The sequence below is a fragment of the Oncorhynchus masou genome, chromosome 24 (genome assembly GCF_036934945.1).
Source record: "Oncorhynchus masou masou isolate Uvic2021 chromosome 24, UVic_Omas_1.1, whole genome shotgun sequence".
Taxonomy (NCBI): Eukaryota; Metazoa; Chordata; class Actinopteri; order Salmoniformes; family Salmonidae; genus Oncorhynchus; species Oncorhynchus masou.
Window position 1 is genome coordinate 67098649 of NC_088235.1, and position 23121 is coordinate 67121769.

At 42.6% G+C, this 23121-nt stretch overlaps 1 long non-coding RNA gene across 1 annotated transcript in view; it reads right to left on the reverse strand.

Moving 5' to 3' along the window:
- Positions 1-1006: 1006 nt before the first annotated feature.
- Positions 1007-23121, reverse strand: part of LOC135512520 (uncharacterized) — a 45239-nt gene continuing 23124 nt past the window's right edge. Inside the window, exons 2-3 of the long non-coding RNA XR_010451426.1 lie at positions 4349-4445; positions 1007-3988 (exon numbers count right to left, since the gene is read on the reverse strand). This is a non-coding gene — a long non-coding RNA (uncharacterized LOC135512520). The remainder of the gene's footprint in view (positions 3989-4348; positions 4446-23121) is intronic.

A 23121-nucleotide genomic window follows, 5' to 3' on the forward strand; every position in this document is an offset into this window, starting at 1 on the left:
ATGGAAAATGAAAAATGGATCAATGATGGCTCGAAGACCGGTGACGTCGAACGCCGAGCACCGCCCGAACAAGGAGAGGCAACGACTTCGGCAGAAAGGCCTGATTGGTGGAGTGCAGCAGAGATGGTTGTCGTTCTGGAAGGTTCTCCCATCTCCACGGAGAAACTCTGGGGCTCTGTCAGAGTGACCATCGGGTTCTTGGTCACCTCCCTGACCAAGGCCCTTCTCCCCCGATTGCTCAGTTTAGCCAGGTGGCCAGCTCTAGGAAGAGTGGTGGTGGTTCTAAACTTCTGCCATTTTAGAATGATGAAGGCCACTGTGTTCTTGGGGACATTCAATGCTGCAGACATTTGTTGGTACACTTCCCCAGATCTGTGCTGACACAATCCTGTCTCGGAGCTTTATGGATAATTCCTTCGAGCTCATGGTTTGGTTTTTGCTCTAACATGCTCTAACATGCCTTGTCAACTGTGGAACCTTATATAGACAGGAGTGTACTTTTTCAAATGATGTCCAATCAATTGAATTTACCACAGGTGGACTCCAATCAAGTTGTAGAAATATCACAAGGATGATAACGGGAAACCGGATGCACCTGAACTCAATTTTGAGTCTCATAGGAAAATGTCTGAATATTTATGTAAATAAAATATTTTTGTTTATTATTTTTAATACATTTGCAAAAATTTGAAAAAACTGTTTTTGCTTTGTCGTTATGTGGTATTGTATGTTTTAATTTAATCAATTTTAGAATAAGACTGTAACGTAACAAAATGTGAAAAAAGTCAAGGGCTCTGAATACTTTCCGAATGCACTGTATTATAACAACCAGTGAATGGATACAAAGTTCCATCTTGAGTTGATGGGTAGGCTACAGTCTGGGAATAAATGGTAATTTCAATTATTGAACCATTTAAACATTATATTATCCAATAATAGAATCAATGTATGCGGTTAGGTTCTTATTTTTCAGAGAAAATAACCCACGGACACTAGAGAAGCAAGTTAACCAAGTTTAATTCTTCCCAAAGTTTCTGTACAGCTGTAATTCAGACAACCCAACACTCCCAACCAGATATATATATCCCACTTAAGACGCTCCTCCTTCTCTCCAATCCTTCTTATGGTTTAACAGGAAAAGAGTAACAAGATACCAAACCCTTATTACTCCCTTCAGGTGACCTGTCCTCACCTCCTGACCTCAACCCCTCCTTCATCTAATCCACAGATGTCCATCTGTCTTTCCTGTATCAACATTGTGCTCTGTTCCCGTCCCCCAACACATTCCACAGCTATCTGTCTTTCTACAGAGACCCGGTCTCTTTTACTTAATGTACTATGCGTCTAATCTATCATGTCTTTAATATCTCAATGTTCAAAATGTTGAATCCAACAGTGCCTCGTCTTGAACAATAGCATCCTAATGTTCAATTCATATAAACTTGGAAATTACTAATAAATGTATAAACAATGATAATAAATCATGAATAAAAAACAAATGCTTATAAAACATGAACTAAACAAACAAACAAATGAACAAACCAATGAACAAACAGGCACCTCGAGGTGTACAAATTCAGAGACTTATGGCCTCTGAACTATGATCACACAACAAAATGCCATTCCAGCTGAATCTGCGGTCTCGTTCAATGTCAGATGGAGCAGCTTTTAGTTTCTCCACTTCCCCCTTCTGGTTCCTAAGAGAGTGATACCACAAGACTTGGAAAGCAACAAAAAGACACACAAAACATAACAGTATTAACGACGTGATAAGCTATAGATAATTATATATTCCGACAACCAAAGTCTGAGACCATGGCAAAAACAAAAAAACTTTCATGGTTGTCCCAAGCTATCATCCAGTGATTCCCCCAAACAAACTGACCACCTCCCCTCAGGATAACACTTAGAGATACGTTTCTGGAGACTCTCTTGGCCAAATAAATGTTATCAGCTCCCCCACCCCTCATCGTGCTTCAGCAATTCACTCTCGATGTATCCCAATCACAACTAAAACATTTTCTAAATGAACCAGCCCTAATTTAGAATGACTAACCTCAGTGCTTACTTGGACTCAAATTTCAGTTTATCAACAGCACAGATCATCCCTGTTAGAACATACAGTGGGGCAAAAAAGTATTTAGTCAGCCACCAATTGTGCAAGTTCTCCCACTTAAAAAGATGAGAGAGGCCTGTAATTTTCATCATAGGTACACTTCAACTATGACAGACAAAAATGAGGGAAAAAAAAATCCAGAAAATCACATTGTAGGATTTTTTCATTCTTTCTTTCTTTTCATTCCATCCAGGTACTAATCCTGTGGGAATGTGTGTGTGGGGTGTGGTGCGTGCATGCGGGCGGGCGTGTGTAAGCAGCACAGGTGACTAATTAGAGTGGAGATCAGGTTTCTCCCACAGATGTGCTCCTGACTGGGTACTCTATTCTGTGTGGTAGTGTCCTCAGGGGCACATTTCCACACACACATACATGAGATGCATATTCTATATAATAAGCAAAAATGTATACAGAAACCAGGACATAAATACATGGACTGATACAGTTCAACAGAATTTGGGGGAATGAACTGAGGGGGCTAATGTTTATATGTAACGGCGTTCTTCGTTTGTCGAAAGAGAGTCGGACCGAAATGCAGCGTGTTGGTTACTCATGTTTTTAATGAAGAAAAAACGGAACGATACATGAAATAACTAATAAATACAAAACAACAAAACGTGAAAAAACCTATACAGCCTGTCTGGTGAACACTAACACAGAGACAGGAACAATCACCCACGAAATACAAAGTGAAACCCAGGCTACCTAAATACAGTTCCCAATCAGAGACAACGAGAATCACCTGACTCTGATTGAGAACCGCCTCAGGCAGCCAAGCCTATGCAACACCCCTACTCAGCCGCAATCCCAATAACTACAAAACCCCAATACAACAACATAAACCCATGTCACACCCTGGCCTGACCAACTAATTAACTAAAACACAAAATACTAAGACCAAGGCGTGACACTATATTTACAGTACCTGTACAATAAGTGGATTGGTGTGATTTAGAGTGTGTGTGAGTGGTTGGCTGTGGAGGTGGATACTTACACACCGGTAAGGCCTGTGGTAATCACATTATACACGCTTAGAAAGAAAAGGGTTCCAAAAGGGTTCTTCGGCTGTCCCCATAGGAGAACCTTTTTGTGTTCCATGTAGAACTCTCTGTGGAAAGGGTCCTACATGGAAGAGTTCTACCTAGAGGGTTCTACCTAGAACCAAAACGGGTTCTTCAAAGAGTTCTCCTATGCGGACAGCCCGAACAACCCTTTCTCGCTCTCCACACGAATGGTCTACAGCTACACACTCACTGCAGAACAAATCTCATAGTGCCGCCTGGCCTAGCCTCTAACAAGTAAATCAGGTAACTAAACACACCATGGAAATATTTATGAAAAGCTCTCCTGCTAACACGCCATAACCTTTCTTTTGTGATTTATTAATGTCACACTGTTACCTGGCTCAACAGAGCAGCCTGGCTCAGAAGTGTGTGTGTGTGTAATCACATTGACTGTGATGCAAAGGAAGGAATGAGAAAAGACAACTTGGTAGTAATGTGGCAAAATTGCCAGGGGGCCCACAGTGTGTGAGATGTCATCAAAGATAACAGGATTATGAGGCAGCTTTTACAAAGAAGCGGAGCCCACACACATAGACTAAACGCACACACAGGACAAATGTGCACAGACAACAAACACACACACATCCATGATAAATGTGAACGGACAAAAACACCTATAATGTTGAGGGTGAAGTTGGCGTTGCTGCACACATGGCCGGCTGCATTCTTGGCACAGCAGTAATACAGGCCATTGTCGTTGTGGCTGGCGCTCCTGAAGATGACGGTGTGCTCCTTGTTGTTAATCTGATGGGTTTTTTTCTGTCAGTTTTCTGTCAGTCTATCTCGGAACCACTGGTGGCAAGTGGGACTGAAGGGAAGGGGAGAGAGAAAGAGAGAGGAGGGCATGAGAAAGGTCTCTGACTGAAATGTTGACAGTAAAAGTACAGAGGTAAAATAGTGTGTGCACAAGCTATTTGTTTTATTGAATGTCAGTTTTGTGGCTGTAATTCCATGCATCAAAAGCGAGAAACGCAAGGTAATGTGTGTGTTAACCCTTTACTTAACATGAAAGAGGGGTGAGGAGGCCATGAGAAAGGTCAGGAGGGAGACCTTTTGTCTTTTCAGTATGGGGGCCAGAGCAGTTTTTCAGTACGGTTGTTGTATGTACATGAGACACAGGCACCCTTTTGAACTCTGAACTCAAGGTGAAGGAAGAGGTGGGGCTCACCGCGGGTGTCCGTCAATGTGGCACCGCAACATCACTGGTGCAGAGCTCTCGATCTCCGTGGTTGGCTCCTTCAGGGTCACACCCCCACTTTCCAGTCCTGTGTGTGTGTGTGTGTGTGTGTGTGTGTGTGTGTGTGTGTGTGTGTGTGTGTGTGTGTGTGTGTGTGTGTGTGTGTGTGTGTGTGTGTGTGTGTGTGTGTGTGTGTGTGTGTGTGTGAGAGAGAGTGAGAGTGAGAGAAGTGGTATTCCTGTGTGACTCTTCTAATGGAACACACAATCACAGTATCCAACTGTGATGTTAATGGATCTAGCAAGCATCAGACAAAGCCAGGCAGACTATATTGACTTTCCCAGTTAAAAAGGACCACTCAGGCTGTCAGAGGAGCGCATAAAGAGGAATTCAAGGGCTATCTGGACTTTCCATTAGTTGCTCTGTGTGTCAGGGGAATCTAATATCCAGAATAGAAACTGCCCTGAAAAGAGTTGCAATGGTAGCAACACCGAGCAAAATTCCTATGCAGTTTTGACCCAACAATTATCTAGTCGGAGGATTTGAGAAAAATAGCACATAATTGTCGTTATATCAGATTAATCTGTCATACTGGCATGTATTGATGACGTAATGACATGAGACCGGCAGATTCTATGGAAGCATGGCTAAACTTCCCTTGCAGCTCTTTTTTTATTTAACCTTCATTTAACCATGTGAGTCAGTAAAGAACACATTCGTATTTCCCCTAACAAACCCACACAAATATCAGATTGACAACATGAAGCAGTGAGAATCTCCCCCACGGATCCATTCCCACTGAAGTGTAGCCAATGATAAAGCATATTAGTCTTTGATTCTCCCCTGCTGTGTTGTGTGACAGAACTGCTTCGCAACTGGCACCCTAATCCCTTTTTAGTGGACTACTTTGGACAAGGTCTGGTCTGGACAAAAGTAGTGCACTATATAGGGAATACGGTGCACAGGACGCACTGGGCTGTGCAGACGCGCCGGAGACAGTGCGCAGAGCCGGCGCAGGATATCCTGGGCCAAAGAGACACACTGGAGGCCAGGCACGCTGAGCCGGCACCATCCGTCCTGGCTGGATGCCCACTCTAGCCCGGGCAAATGCTGGGAGCTGGAATGCAGTGTGAACGTGCACTGACACCATGCGCTCCACCGCATAACACGGTGCCTGACCAGTACCACGCTCCCTACGATTAGCACCAGGAGTTGGCTCAGGAATCCAACCTGACTCAGCCAATCTCCTCCCTTGGACGCCGATACTCTCCAGCTTTTGCCCAGGGTCCCTTGCCGTCCAAGATCTCCTCCCATGTCCATTTCTCCAGAAAACGCTGCTCCTCCCGGCCACGGCGCTTGGTCCGTTTGTGGTGGGTAGTTCTGTCACAAAAGTCATCAGGGAAATGACCGGACCAAGGTGCAGCATGGTGAGCATACATTTTCTCTTTACTTAAAATGTCGCCAACAATTACAGGCCACTAACAAAGACAACTACCCACAACTAAGGTTGAAAAACAGGCTGCCTAAGTATGATTTCCAATCAGAGACAAAGATAGACAGCTGTCCCTGATTGAGAACCATACCCGGCCAAAACATAGAAACAGAAAACATAGAAATAAAGCAACTAGAATGCCCACCCTAGTCACACCCTGGCCCAACCAAAATAGAAAATAAAATACTCTCTATGGCCAGGGCGTGACAGCATGTGATTTGGTGCTATTTGGGATGCAAACTGTCTTTTTGACTGGAGGGTATTTTAACTTAAGGGAAATTAAAAGCAATATGGGGTTAAGAGGCTATGGAGTCAGTGAGTGGTCAAGAGTGAGGTTAAGATGTCAGATTAATCTTATGTTTGAAAAAGCCACAAAACCTACAACTCCAGGCAATTCAGCGAATCCCTCTCCCTGATACTAGAACCGCTCTGTGGGTGACCCCTCTAATCACGCGTTATTCAACACAATGCCCAACAAGCATAATGAGGGGAAAAACAACCCTAAATATTTATCTTCGTACAGTGCATTGAGTGCAACGCTAGCTAGCGTTCTGACAGACAGATAGGGGGACAAAAGGAGACATTCACAGCGAGAACTACTAAACCATCTACCCTACTCCAACGGGTTAGGAGGGTAAAGAGGGGAGGGAGGCTGGGTTTGAGTAGAGTAGACTAGCCACAATCCCATCACTATCAACAACCACCGCCAACTGCCAAACAGCCACTGCTATAGAAGGAGCAGTGTCAGACACAAACACATACAGAACACCCTTGTGGGCTATATCTCAACCATGGAGGTCGTGAACTGCCTTCGGGGGGGGTGGATGAACCAGAGCTAACATAATGCAGGGCTAACATGCATTATGGTAAATGGTAAATTCAATTGATTGAATATCATTTGGAATATTTGGAAAAGCACACCCGTCTATAGAAGCCAGTGGATTACTCAACAAAACGTGCCAACAAAACTGAGTTTTTGGGATATAAAAGAGGGACTTTATCGAACAAAACAAAAATGTATTGTGTAGCTGGGACTCTTGTGACTGCAACCAGATGAAGATCTTCAAAGATAAGTGATTCATTTTATCACTATTTCTGACTTTCATGACTCCTCTACTTGGTTGGAAAATGTTTGTATGCTTTTGTAAGCGGGGCGCTGTACTCAGCATGGTATGCTTTCGCCGTAAAGAATTTTTGAAATCTGAAAAAGCGACTGGATTAACAAGAAGTTCATCTTTAAGCAAATGTTTAACACTTGTATTTTTATTAATGTTATTTATGACTATTTCTGTATTTTGAATTTGGCGCTCTGCAATTTCACCGGATGTTGTCGAGGATGGGTCGCTATCGGAACGCAAGCGCCAGAAAGGTTAAATGCACCAGCCAGCTGGTCTGTGCATGCTCTGAGGATGTGGCTAGGGATGCCGTCTGTGCCAGCAGCATTGCGAGGGTTAACAAGTTTAAATGTTTTATTTACATCAGCCACAGAGAAGGAGAGGGGGCACGCAGTTTGTTAGAGATCCGCGACGGTGGCCCTTTATTATCCTCAAAGCGGGCAACGAAGATGTTTAGTTTGTCTGGAAGCGTGGCATCGGTATCCGTGATGTGGCTGTTTTTGTTATTGTAGTACGTGATTTACTGTAGACCCTGCCACATTCAGCTGAAGTCAGAAGTTTACATACACCTTAGTCAACTACATTTAAACTCAGTTTTCACAATTCCTGACATTTAATCCTAGTAAAAATTCCCTGTCTTAGGTCAGTTAGGATCACCACTTTATTTTAAGAATGTGAAATGTCAGAAAAATAGTAGAGAGAATTATTTATTTCAGATTCTATTTCTTTCATCATATTCCCAGTTGGTCAGAAGTTTACATACACTCAATTAGTATTTGGTAGCTGTCACGTTGTTCGTAATAATTATGGTCGGACCAAGGCGCAGCGTACGTAGAGTTCCACATACTTTTAATGAATAAAGTGAAACTTAAGCAAATACAAAACAATAAAGAATAAATGAACCGTGACGACAATGCAGTGCGAACAGGCAACTAAACATAAACAATATCCAAATCACCCACGGGTGGAAAAAATGATACTTAAGTATGATCCCCAATTAGAGACAATTATAACCAGCTGCCTCTAATTGGGAATCATACAAATCCCCAACATAGAAAATCAAACCCACATAGAAAATATAAATTAGAACAAAAACCCTAGTCACGCCCTGAAGTATGATACATTGGAAGGTTTTCTATGGTCAGGATGTGACAGTAGCATTGCCTTTAAATGGTTTAACTTGGGTCAAATGTTTCAGGTAGCCTTCCACAAGCTTCCCACAATAAGTTGGGTGAATTTTGACCCATTCCTCCTGAAAGAGCAGGTTTAACTGAGTCAGGTTTGTAGGCCTCCTTGCTTGCACACACTTTTTCAGTTCTGCCCACAAATTTTCTATAGGATTGAGGTCAGAGCTTTGTGATGGTCACTCCAATACCTTGACTTTGTTGTCCTTAAGCCATTTTGCCACTACTTTGGAAGTATGCTCGGGGTCATTGTCCATTTGGACAACCCATTTGCGACCAAGCTTTAACTTCCTGACTGATGTCTTGAGATGTTGCTTCAATATATCCACATAATTTTTCATAATTCTATTTTGTGAAGTGCACCAGTCGCTCCTGCAGCAAATCACCCACACAACATGATGCTTCCACCCTCGTGCATCACGATTGGGATGGTGTTCTTCAGCTTGCAAGATTCCCCCTTTTTCCTCCAAACATAACGACGGTCATTATGGCCAAACAGTTCTATTTTTGTTTCATCATTTCTCCAAGAAATACGATCTTTGTCCCCATGTGCAGTTGCAAACCGTAGTCTGGCTTTTTTATGGCGGTTTTGGAGCAGTGGCTTCTTCCTTGCCCAGCGGCCTTTCAGGTTTAATTCGATATAGGACTCGTTTTACTGTGGATATATATACACTTTTGTACCTGTTTCCTCCAGCATCTTCACAAGGTCCTTTGCGGTTGTTCTGGGATTGATTTGCACTTTTTGCACCAAAGTACGTTCATCTCTAGGAGACAGAACACTTCTCCTTCCTGAGCGGTATGACGGCTGCAAACTATTGTTTGTACAGATGAACGTGGCACCTTCAGGCGTTTGGAAATGGCTCCCAATGATGAACCAGACTTGGAGGTCTACAATGGTCTTGGCTGATTTCTTTTTCCCATGATGTCATGCAAAGAGGCACTGAGTTTGAAGGTAGCCCTTGAAATACATCCACAGGTACACCTCCAATTGAATTATGTCAATTAGCTTATCAGAAGATTCTAAAGCCATGACATAATTTTCTGGAATTTTCCAAGCTGTTTAAAGGCACAGTCAACTTAGTGTATGTAACTTCTGACCCACTGGAATTGTGATACAGTGAATTGTAAGCAAAATATTACGTCTGTAAATAATTTCTGGAAAAACTACTTGTAGAAAGCACAAAGTAGCTGTCCTAACCGACTTGTCAAAACTATAGTTTGTTAACAAGAAATATGTGGAGTGCTTGAAAAACAAGTTAAAATGACTCCAACCTAAGTGTAATGAGCCGTTTAATTGTGACTCCACCTTGTCCCTGTACTGACATTTTGCTTGTTTGATTGCCTTGCGGAGCGAATAACTACACAGTTTATATTCAGCCATATCTCCAGACCTCTTTTCATGGTTAACTTTGGGCTAGGCGTGCCTCAAGTGACCCACCTTGAAAACATCCAGTGAAATTGCAGAGTGCCAAATTCCAATTACAGAAATGGTAAGATTAAACTTTCATGAAAATACAAGTGTCATACATCATTTAATCTTGAAACTCCCCATCCCGGATCCGGGATTGTGACTAAGCCTCAGGCTCATTAGCATAACGCAACGTTAACGATTTCTGAAAATCGCAAATAAAATTAAAATAATGCGTTTGCTCTCAAGCTTAGCCTTTTCTTAACAACACTGTCATCTCAGATTTTCAAAATATGCTTTTGAACCATAGAAATTGACTAATTTGTGTAAGAGTATGCAAAGCTAGCATAGCATTTTGTGTAGCATGTAGCACGCAACATTTTCACAAAAGCCAGATAACCAAATAAATAAAATCATTTACCTTTGAAGAGCTTCTGATGTTTTCAATGAGGAGACTCCCAGCCACATACCAAATGCGCAGTGTTTCCTGAAAGCGTCTGTGTGTAGGAGAAATCGTTCCGTTTTCTACATTGCGCCTGGCTACCGAAACGAACCGAAAATGCAGTCACCTACAACGTGAAACTTTTCCGGATTAACTACATAATATCGACCGAAACATGGCAAACGTTGTTTGGAATCAATCCTCAAGGTGTTTTTTCACATATCTCTTCATTGACATGCAGTTCGTGGAAGCTTGCTTCTCTGTGCCCCATGGAAAAATACTGGCAGGTGACTTTTGCGCACCAATTTCGGCGCAGGACACCGGGCGGACACGTGGTAAATGTGGTCTCTTATGGTCAATCTTCCAACGATCTGCCTACAACGTCACAATGCTGCAGACACCTTGGGGAAACGACAGAAAGGGCAGACTCATTCCTCTTGCGTTCACAGCCATATAAGGAGATCATGAAAGACAGAGCCTCAAAAATCCTTGTCATTTCCTGGATGCCAAGTCATCTTGGTTTTGCCTGAAGCTCACGTTAAAGGGCACGCACAGAGAAGATATTTGTATTTCTGGACACGTCAGAGTGATTTCTTTCGAACAGTAGCAATTATATGCATAGTCGAGCATCTTTTTGTGACAAAATATCTTGTTTAAAACGGGAACGTTTTTCTTCCAAAAATGAAATAGCGCCACCATAAGTGTAAGAGGTTAACCTCTTGATACTACCCATAATCATCATCTGACACTAATTAGCATAACGCAACAGACATAAATATTACTAGAAAATATTCATATTCATGAAATCACAAGTGAAATATATTGAAACACAGCTTAGCCTTTTGTTAATCACCCTGTCATCTCAGATTTTGAAAATATGCTTTCCAGACAAAGCAAGACAAGCATTTGTGTAAGTTTATCGATAGCCTAGCATTTTGCCTAGCTAGCAGCAGGCAAACTGGTCACGAAAAGCAATCAAATTAAATTGTTTACCTTTGATGAGCTTCGGATGTTTTCACTCACGAGACTCCCAGTTAGATAGCAAATGTTCCTTTTTTCCAAAAATATTATTTTTGCAGGCAAAATAGCTCCGTTTGTTCTTCACGTTTGGCTGAGAAATCGACCGGAAATTGTGGTCACGAAAACGCCGAATTCCAAATTAGCCAAATTAGCCGAATTCCAAATTAGCTCCATAATATCGACAGAAACATGGCAACGTTGTTTATAATCAACCCTCAAGGTGTTTTTCAAATATCTATTTAATAATATATCCACCGGGACAATTGGCTTTTCAGTAGGACCAAGAGGAGAAATGGCTACCTCTGTATTTTACGCAATAATCACTCTGAGAGCCATCAGGTGACCACTTACGCAATATAGTCGCTTACGCTCATTCTTCAACATAAACGCGTAAAACTACGTCAAAATGCTGTAGACACCTTGGGGAATACGGAGAAAAAAGAATCTGGTTGATAGCCCATTCACTGCTCAATAGGGACGCATCGGAATGCAGAGCTTTCAAAACATGAGTCACCTCCGGATTGGATTTTTCTCAGGCTTTCGCCTGCAATATCAGTTCTGTTATACTCACAGACAATATTTTTACAGTTTTGGAAACTTTAGAGTGTTTTCTATCCTAAGCTGTCAATTATATGCATATTCTAGCATCTTGTACTGACAAAATAGCCCTTTTACATTTGGGAACGTTATTTTTCCAAAAATGAAAATACTGCCCCCTAGTTACAAGAAGTTAAAATATTAACTTCTTGTTAATCCAGCGGCGTTGGCAGATTTAAAAAAAACACACTATGCGATTATCTGAGGATAATAAAGCATTAAAACATTTTCCAACCAAGCAGAACGTTCGCGAAAGTCAGAAATAGCGATAATATTAATCCCTTACCTTTGAAGATCTTCATCTGGTTGCAATCACAAGGGTCTCTGTTACATAACAAATGGTCCTATTGTTTGATAAAGTCCTTCTTTATATCCCAAAAAGTTTGTATATTTGGCGCGCTTCATTCAATAATCCACCAGTTTCCCCTCGTTCAAAATGCATACAAAATGTATCCCAAACGTTACCAATAAACTTGGTCCAAACATGTCAAACACCGTTCCTAATCAAATCTCAGGTACCCTAATATGTTAATAAATTATATAACTTAATACGGAAAATAGTATATTCAATACCGGAGGTAAATAACCAAGTTCCAACCATGCAGATGTATCACGAAAGTCAGAAATAACGATAAAATAAATCGCTTACCTTTGAAGAGGTTCATTTTTATGCAATCCCAAGTGTCCCAGTTACACAATGAATGGTCGTTTTGTTCGATAAAGTCCTTCTTTATATCCCAAAAATGTCAGTTTATTTGGTGAGTTTGATTCAGAAATAAACCTGTTCAGACTCGCCCAACATGCCTATAAAGGAATGTAAAAAGTAACCTGTAAACTTGGTCCATACATTTCAAACAACATTTATTTTTATTTTTAATTTGACCCCTTTTTCTCCCCAATTTCATGGTATCCAATTGTTGTAGTAGCTACTATCTTGTCTCATTGCTACAACTCCCATACGGGTTCGGGAGAGACGAAGGTTGAAAGTCATGCGTCCTCCGATACACAACCCAACCAAGCCCTTCAGCAGTGAAGTAATGGGAGCGCACCAGGGACACATGCTCGGCGCGTGTAGCGGAGTATATCACAATGTCATCAATATACACCACTGCACCCTGCCCGTGCATGTCCCTGAAAATCTCGCCCCGTGCATTGACTCTATCGCTGTGGCTATGAGCGGTAATGGGTAACTATACCTCACCGTGATCTGATTTAGACCCCGGTAGCCAATACACGGACGCAGACCTCCCTCCTTCTTCACAAAAAATAAACTTGAGGAGACGGGTGAAGTGGAGCACCGAATGTACCCCTGACGCAGGGATTTGGAGACATATGTTTCCATAGCCTCCGTCTCCGCCCGTGAGAGGGGATACACATGACTCACATTTACATTTAAGTCATTTAGCAGACGCTCTTATCCAGAGCGACTTACAAATTGGTGAATTCACCTTCTGACATCAGTGGAACAGCCACTTTACAATAGTGCATCTAAATCATTTAGGGGGGTGAGAAGGATTGCTTTATCCTATCCTAGGTATTCCTTGAAGAGGTGGGGTTTCAGGTGTCTCCGGAAGGTGGTGATTGACTCCGCTGTCCTGGCGTCGTGAGGGAGTTTGTTCCACCATTGGGGGGCCAGAGCAGCGAACAGTTTTGACTGGGCTGAGCGGGAACTGTACTTCCTCAGTGGTAGGGAGGCGAGCAGGCCAGAGGTGGATGAACGCAGTGCCCTTGTTTGGGTGTAGGGCCTGATGAGAGCCTGGAGGTACTGCGGTGCCGTTCCCCTCACAGCTCCGTAGGCAAGCACCATGGTCTTGTAGCGGATGCGAGCTTCAACTGGAAGCCAGTGGAGAGAGCGGAGGAGCGGGGTGACGTGAGAGAACTTGGGAAGGTTGAACACCAGACGGGCTGCGGCGTTCTGGATGAGTTGTAGGGGTTTAATGGCACAGGCAGGGAGCCCAGCCAACAGCGAGTTGCAGTAATCCAGACGGGAGATGACAAGTGCCTGGATTAGGACCTGCGCCGCTTCCTGTGTGAGGCAGGGGCGTACTCTGCGGATGTTGTAGAGCATGAACCTACAGGAACTCGCCACCGCCTTGATGTTAGTTGAGAACGACAGGGTGTTGTCCAGGATCACGCCAAGGTTCTTAGCGCTCTGGGAGGAGGAAACAATGGAGTTGTCAACCGTGATGGCGAGATCATGGAACGGGCAGTCCTTCCCCGGGAGGAAGAGCAGCTCCGTCTTGCCGAGGTTCAGCTTGAGGTGGTGATCCGTCATCCACACTGATATGTCTGCCAGACATGCAGAGATGCGATTCGCCACCTGGTCATCAGAAGGGGGAAAGGAGAAGATTAATTGTGTGTCGTCTGCATAGCAATGATAGGAGAGACCATGTGAGGTTATGACAGAGCCAAGTGACTTGGTGTATAGCGAGAATAGGAGAGGGCCTAGAACAGAGCCCTGGGGGACACCAGTGGTGAGAGCGCGTGGCGAGGAGACAGATTCTCGCCACGCCACCTGGTAGGAGCGACCTGTCAGGTAGGACGCAATCCAAGCGTGGGCCGCACCGGAGATGCCCAACTCGGAGAGGGTGGAGAGGAGGATCTGATGGTTCACAGTGTCGAAGGCAGCCGATAGGTCTAGAAGGATGAGAGCAGAGGAGAGAGAGTTAGCTTTAGCAGTGTGGAGCGCCTCCGTGATACAGAGAAGAGCAGTCTCAGTTGAATGACTAGTCTTGAAACCTGACTGATTTGGATCAAGAAGGTCATTCTGAGAGAGATAGCGGGAGAGCTGGCCAAGGACGGCACGTTCAAGAGTTTTGGAGAGAAAAGAAAGAAGGGATACTGGTCTGTAGTTGTTGACATCGGAGGGATCGAGTGTAGGTTTTTTCAGAAGGGGTGCAACTCTCGCTCTCTTGAAGACGGAAGGGACGTAGCCAGCGGTCAGGGATGAGTTGATGAGCGAGGTGAGGTAAGGGAGAAGGTCTCCGGAAATGGTCTGGAGAAGAGAGGAGGGGATAGGGTCAAGCGGGCAGGTTGTTGGGCGGCCGGCCGTCACAAGAAGCGAGATTTCATCTGGAGAGAGAGGGGAGAAAGAGGTCAGAGCACAGGGTAGGGCAGTGTGAGCAGAACCAGCGGTGTCGTTTGACTTAGCAAACGAGGATCGGATGTCGTCGACCTTCTTTTCAAAATGGTTGACGAAGTCATCTGCAGAGAGGGAGGAGGGGGGAGGGGGAGGAGGGTTCAGGAGGGAGGAGAAGGTGGCAAAGAGCTTCCTAGGGTTAGAGGCAGATGCTTGGAATTTAGAGTGGAAGAAAGTGGCTTTAGCAGCAGAGACAGAGGAGGAAAATGTAGAGAGGAGGGAGTGAAAGGATGCCAGGTCCGCAGGGAGGCGAGTTTTCCTCCATTTCCGCTCGTCTGCCCGGAGCACTGTTCTGTGAGCTCGCAATGAGTCGTCGAGCCACGGAGCGGGGGGGAGGACCGAGCCGGCCTAGAGGATAGGGGACATAGAGAGTCAAAGGATGCAGAAAGGGAAGAGAGGAGGGTTGAGGAGGCAGAATCAGGAGATAGGTTGGAGAAAGTATGAGCAGAGGGAAGAGATGATAGGATGGAAGAGGAGAGAGTAGCGGGGGAGAGAGAGCGAAGGTTGGGACGGCGCGATACCATCCGAGTAGGGGCAGTGTGGGAAGTGTTGGATGAGAGCGAGAGGGAAAAGGATACAAGGTAGTGGTTGGAGACTTGGAGGGGAGTTGCAATGAGGTTAGTGGAAGAACAGCATCTAGTAAAGATGAGGTCGAGCGTATTGCCTGCCTTGTGAGTAGGGGGAAGGTGAGAGGGTGAGGTCAAAAGAGGAGAGGAGTGGAAAGAAGGAGGCAGAGAGGAATGAGTCAAAGGTAGACGTGGGGAGGTTAAAGTCGCCCAGGACTGTGAGAGGTGAGCCGTCCTCAGGAAAGGAGCTTATCAAGGCATCAAGCTCATTGATGAACTCTCCGAGGGAACCTGGAGAGCGATAAATGATAAGGATGTTAAGCTTGAAAGGGCTGGTAACTGTGACAGCATGGAATTCAAAGGAGGCGATAGACAGATGGGTAAGGGGAGAAAAGAGAATGACCACTTGGGAGAGATGAGGATCCCGGTGCCACCACCCCGCTGACCAGAAGCTCTCGGGGTGTGCGAGAACACGTGGGCGGACGAAGAGAGAGCAGTAGGAGTAGCGGTGTTGTCTGTGGTGATCCATGTTTCCGTCAGTGCCAAGAAGTCGAGGGACTGGAGGGAGGCATAGGCTGAGATGAACTCTGCCTTGTTGGCCGCAGATCGGCAGTTCCAGAGGCTACCGGAGACCTGGAACTCCACGTGGGTCGTGCGCGCTGGGACCACCAGATTAGGGTGGCCGCGGCCACGCGGTGTGGAGCGTTTGTACTCCTGGGAAGTGCTGCGTCTACCAGGAGATCTATTGCACAATCGCCCTGTCAATGAGGTGGTAATTGAGTCGCCTTCTTTTTAGACTTGGCGAGAGCCAAATCTGCATATTCAGGGGGAATGCACATGGTGGAGACCTGTTCTGGACTCTCCACCGTAGTAGCACCAATGGAAAACCCTAAACACCTACCTGAGCACTCTCGTGACCACCCTGTGAGAGTCCTCTGTGGCCAAGAAACAGTGGGGTAATGACAAGCTAACCAGGGTAGGCCCAGTACCATGGGAAACGCAGGAGAGTCAATAAGGAAAATACTAATTTTCTCCATGTGACCCCCCTGAGTCACCATACCCAATTAACCTGACCCTAATGGTCGACTCTCTAAGATATGAACGGGGAAGAGCACATCCACGGGAACGATGGTGGTCCCTAAACTATGAGCGAATGCTCTGTTGTGTCTTTCCTATCATTAAACTGAAAACTTTGTTTTTATCAAAGATTCTCTGTAATTAGTTACTCGATTAAACTGAATAGTCATGTAACTGTAATTAACTAGGAAGTTGGGGCAACCAAGGAAAATATTCAGATTACAAAGTTATAATTTCCCAATATAACCTTTCAGATATTTTCATATCTGATCAATAGTCTTCTGATTAATGATTTATTTATTTGACCTCACGTTAGTCTCATTCCAAACGTCGTAAATTGTTGGTTATCTGCACGACCACAGTCATCCATACATCAATTGTCTTAAATCATGTATTTATTACTAACTAAGTAATTCACAGAAATGCATAAACAAACAGTAAATATGGTTACATGAAATGATAGAATGTGCTCTAGTGTGCTGAACCGGCATGGCGGCTTGTTTGACAAAAGGGGAGTGGGGGTCGACTAAGAAGTCACTACAGAGGTAATAATTATAACAATTGAATTGCTAATCCTTACACATGAACCCTCACTCATTCGGGAACAATTGCAATCAATATATATATTTACGCCCAGTGTGTCGTCTTGATCGCTGGTGAAAAGTCTTTCTTTTGTAGAATTGTCCGTCTCTCTCCCTCTCTCTCTCTGTCTTGGTTAGAGGGGATAGTACAAAGTGACATACGTTATAGAATGCATGTTTCGGTGGTTGTCGTTCTTCGCATTCAAAGACTTGCTCTTATTCTGTCGGTATCGATAGTCTAAGTTTAACCACGTGGTATGGTTAACCTCTCTAAGGTATGGGGCAGCAATTCAGAATTTTGGATGAACAGCATGCCCGAATTAAACGGCCTGCTACTCGGGCCCAGAAGATATGATATGCATATAGCAGAATGTGGTAGGTTTGGATAGAAAACTCTCTAAAGTTTCCAAAACTGTTAAAATAGTGTCTGGGAGTATAACATAACTGATTTAGCAGGCAAAAACCTGAGAAAAATTCATTCAGGAAGTAGTTTTGTTTTTGTAGTTTTCTATTCAATGCCATAACAGTATCCATTGACTTAGGACTCCATTTGCAGTTCCTATGCCTTCGACTAGAACCCTAACGTGTCGCAGAGTTTTTTTCAGGCGCATGTGCATTTCTTGTTTACCTTTTATATTGACGACGTTATTGTCCGGTTGAAATATTATAGATCATTTAGGCTAAAAAACAACCTGATGATTGAATATAAACATTGTTTGACAAGTGTCTATGAACTTTACGGATACAATTTGGATTTTTTGTCTGATTGTTTTGACTGAGTTTGAGCCTGTGGATTACTGAAGAAAACACGCTAACAAAAAGGAGGTTTTTGGATATAAAGGGACTTCATCGAACAAAAGAAACATTTATTGAGTAAATGAATGTCTTCTGATTACCACCGTATGAAGATCATCAAAGGTAAGGGATTAATTTTATCTCTATTTCTGAGTTTTGTAACGCTTCAGCTTGGCTGGTTATGGTTTGTAATAATTTGTCAACTGGGCTATGTTCTGGGCTAGGTATGCTTTTTATAAATATGACACTGTGGTTGGTTTAACAAGAAGTTAATCCTTAAACCTATGTAAAATATGTTTTGTTTTCTGAATTTTTATAATGAGCATTTCTGTAATTGAATTTGGCGCTCTGCAACCTCACTGGATGTTGGCCAGATGGGATGCTAGCGTCCCACATACCCTAGAGAGGTTAAACAGATTCAGCAATGGTCTACACCTTGATATACAGCCTGTTATTAATGATTTTAGAATTATCAGAGCGCCAAAACCTCAGGACATCTTGATACAGTGCCTTGCAAAAGTATTCATCCCCCTTGGTTTTTCTCCTATTTTGTTTCATTACAACCTAAAATTTAAAATGATTTTAATTTAGATTTCATGTAATGGACATACACAAGATAGTCAAAATTGGTGAAGTGAAAAAAAGAACTTGTCTCAAAAATTCGGAAAAAAAACAGTCAAAAAAATGAAAAAGTGGTGGGTGCATGTGTATTCACCCCCTTTGCTATGAAGCCCTTAAATAAGATCTGGTACAACCAATTACCTTCAGAAGCCACACAATTAGTTAAATTGAACTTTATTTAAGTGTTATGATCTGTCACATGATCTCAGCATATACAATTGAAGTCGGAAGCTTACATGTACTTAGGTTGGAGTCATTAAAACTAGTTTTTCAACCACTCCACAAATGTCTTTTTAACAAACTATAGTATTGGCAAGTCGGTTAGGACATCTACTTTGTGCATGATACAAGTCATTTTTCCAACAATTGTTAACAGATTATTATTTATAATTCACTGCATTACAATTGCAGTAAATTATGTCATGGCTTTAAAAGCTTCTGATAGGCTAATTGACATAATTTGAGTGAATTGGAGGTGTACCTGTGGATGTATTTCAAGGCCTACCATCAAACTCAGTGCCTCTCTGCATGACATCATGAGAAAATCAAAAGAAATCAGCCAAGACCTCTGAAAAAAAACGTAGACCTCCACAAACCTGGTTCATCCTTGGGAGCAATTTCCAAACGCCTGAAGGTACCACGTTCATCTGTACAAACAATAATACGCAAGTATAAACACCATGGGACCACGCAGCCATCAAATCGCTCAGGAAGTAGACGCGTTCTGTGTCCTAGAGATGAACGTAACTTGTTGCGAAATGTGCAAATCAATCCCAGAACAACAGCAAAAGACCTTGTGAAGACGCTGGAGGAAAGAGGTACAAAAGTATCTATATCCACAAAAAAATGAGACCTATATTGACATAACCTGAAAGGCCGCTCAGAAAGGAAGAAGCCGGTTTGCAACTGCACATGGGGACAAAGATCATACCCTTTGGAGGAAAATCCACTGGTCTGGTGAAACAAAAATAGAACTGTTTGGCCATAATGAACATCATTGTGTTTGGAGGAAAAAGAGAGAGACTTGCAAGCTGAAGAACACCATCCCAAACATGAAGCACGGGGTGGCAGCATCATGTTCTGGGGTGCTTTGCTGCAGGAGAGACTGGTGCACTTCACAAAATAGATGGCATTATGAGGAAGTAAAATTATGTGGATATATTGAAGCAACATCTCAAGACATCAGTCAGGAAGTTAAAAGCTTGGTTGCAAATGGGTTGTCCAAATGGACAATGACCCCAAGCATACTTCCAAAGTTGCGGCAAAATGGCTTTAGGACAACAATTTCAAGGTATTGGAGTGACCATCACAAAGCCCTGACTTCAATCCTATCCTAGGAATGGGCCAAAATTCACCCAATTTATTGTGAGAAGCTTGTGGAAGGCTACCCGAAATCTTTGACCCAAGTTAAACAATTTAAAGGCAATGCTACCAAAGACTAATTGAGTGCATGTAAACTTCTGACCCACTGGGAATGTGATGAAAGAAATAAAAGCTGAAATAAATAATTCTCTCTACTATTATTGTGACATTTCACATTCTTAAAATAAAGTGTTGATCATAAGTGACCTAAAACAGGGAATTTGTACTTGGATTAAATGTCAGGAATTGTGAAAAACTGAGTTTAAATGTATTTGGTTTAGGTGTATTTAGACTTCTGACTTCAACTGTACAATATACACCTGTTCTGAAAGGCCCCAGAGTCTGCAACACCACTAAGCAAGGGGCACCATCAAGCAAGTGGCACCATGAAGGCCAAGGAGCTCTCCAAACAGGTCCGGGACAAAGATGTGGAGAAGTACAGATCAAGGTTGGGTATGAAAAATATCAGAAACTTTGAACATGCCACAGAGCACCATTAAATCCATTGTTAAAAAATGGAAATAATTTGGAACCACAACAAACCTGCAAAGAGAGGGCTGCCCACCAAAACTCACGGACCATGCAAGGAGGGCATTAATCAGATAGGCAACAAAGAGACCAAAGATAACCCCGAAGGAGCTGCAAAGCTCCACAGTGGAGACTGGAGTATCTGTCTACAGAACCACTTTAAGCTCTCCACTCCACAGAGCTGGGCTTTACGGAAGAGTGGGCAGAAAAAAAGCCATTGCTCTAAGAAAAAATTAAGCAAACACGTTTGGTGCTTTCCAAAAGTCATGTGGGAGACTCCCCAAACATATGGAAGAAGGTACTCTGGTCAGATGAAACTAAAATGAGATATTTGACCATCAAGGAAAATGCTATGTCTGGCGAAAACCCAACACCTCCCATCACCCCAAGAATACCATCCCCACAGTGAAGCATGGTGGTGGCAGCATCATGCTGTGGGGATATTTTTCATCGGCAGGGACTGCGAAACTGGTCAGAATTGAAGGAATGATGGATGGCGTTAAGTACAGGGAAATTGTTGAGGGAAACCTGTTTCAGTCTTCCAGAGATTTGAGACTGGGACGGAGGATCACCTTCCAGCAAGACAATGACCCTGAGCATACTGCTAAAGCAACACTCACGTGGTTTAAGGGGCAACATTTAAATGTCTTGGAATGGCCTAGTCAAAGCCCAGACCTCAATCCAATTTAGAATCTGTGGTATGACTTAAAGATTGCTGTACACCAGCGGAACCCATCCAACTTGAAGGCGCTGGAGCAGTTTTGCCTTGAAGAATGGGCGAAAATCATATTGACTAGATGTGCCAAGCTTAGAGACATACCCCAAGAGACTTGGAGCTGTAATTGCGGCAAAAGGAGGCTCTACAAAGTATTGACTTTGGGAAGGGGTGAATAGTTATGCACGCTTAAGTTCTGTTTTTTTCTTTTTTTTTCTTGCTTGTTTCAAAATAAAATAAAAATTGCATCTTCAAAGTGGTAGGCATGTTGTGTAAATCAATGATACAAACCCCCCAAAAATCTATTTTAATTTCAGGTTGTAAGGCAACAAAATAGGAAAAATGCCAAGGGGGGTGAATACTTTTGCAAGACATTGTACATGGGGTTCACTCAGAATTTCTTGAAATTCAAAAAGGTGTTCTTCAGGTTTTCGATTTTGAGTCCGTAATTGTTCACTTTGTATATTAATGACATAGGAAAAACTGTTAACTTTTGTAGCATTCATCTCTATGTAGATGACACAGTTTTGTATTCCTGTGCCACCTCAGTGCAGCAGGCCATTCGTGAACTTCAGCATGACTTTGATTCAATTCAGAAATCACTTACAGATCTTAAATTAGTGTTAAATACAAGTAAAACCAAGCTCATGCTGTTCTCCAATTCCTGAAATGTTGATCTTGAGGACCTGCACATTTGCGCAATAAATGGAGCCCAAATTGAGCTTGTTTCTCAATATAAGTACCTGGGTGTCTGGGTTAATGACAAGTTATCCTTCATAACGCATATTAAAAAATCTAAGAAGCAAAGATATTTAAAAAACTATCGAAATAAATCATACTTTAGTGTTAAAATAAGAGAAAGATTGTTCAAGCAACGCTTCTCCTTGTATTGGATTTTGGTGATATTGTTTACATGCATGCGGCAACCTCTGTTTTAAAACCCTTGGACGCAGTCTACCATTCCGCAATACGTTTTATCACAAGGGACAATTTTAGGACTCATCATTGTAGTCTGTATAAAAATGTGGGATGGACATCTGTCTGTAAAAAGAGAGCTGCATTCTTATTTGTTTACAAAGCAATGTTACAGAAACTCCCTCCATATGTAAGCTCATTAATTAAGATAAGATTAATAAGTTACTAAAACCGTCAACAGTAATGGATGACACTAGAGATCCCTTCAGTCTCCACAGAAAAATAAATCCTCATTTAGTTTTTTTTGCTTCTAATTTGTGGAACAATATGCAGAGTTCACTGCAGCTAGATGTACTGGTGCCCCTCAGGCAGTTTAAATGATTGATTGAGGACCTCTATGTAGTTGAATGTGATTGCTTTTATTGAATGTTTATTTTTATTAATTGTGTGCTGAATTATATTGTTTTATACACGTATGTTTTAATATTCTGTTATTATTGTAATGTGTACAGAGCTCTCTTGTAAAAGAGATTTTTAATCTCAATGTGACTCCCTGTTCAAATAAAAGTTAAATAAATAATTGAAAGCAAGTTGAATAAGCAGTAGCTCTGTTCTATGTATGCTGGATATTTTTGTGTTTTCCGTTTTTAAGTTTTGTTTTTTGTGTCTTTTACTTTCGGTTTTGTAAAGAAGATACAATATTTTTGGTTATAGAAAATATATTTCACAGCGGTTTAAATGGTACAATGATTCTCTACACTATACTTGCTTGTTTTGTCACATAAACTGAAATTAAGCAAACATTCAAATTCCTTTGTGTTATGTATGATATGAGTAGTCACCCAATTATTATACCCAAAGGCAATGGCCAAACTGGTTAATGTAAGGTTATTGTCTCATTGATCTAGGTATTGCAACTGATACCTAAATTCTCAGACTATTTGTGACCCTATTTACACCTCACAATATTCACTTCTCATTTCTGCTTGTGTTCTGTTCACGTCATATTCCTAGATATGACAATAAGTATTTCCTGTACCCGGGGTATAACAACCTGTTATGGTCTAGAGCGGCTCCACATGTCGATCCATCCATCCATCCATCCATACATCACTTCCATCTGTCCTACATAATAGGCCCATCTGGAGCCTAATCGGATGCTCATGTAAACACAAGTCATGCCATTATACATGATGTTCAATTAAAT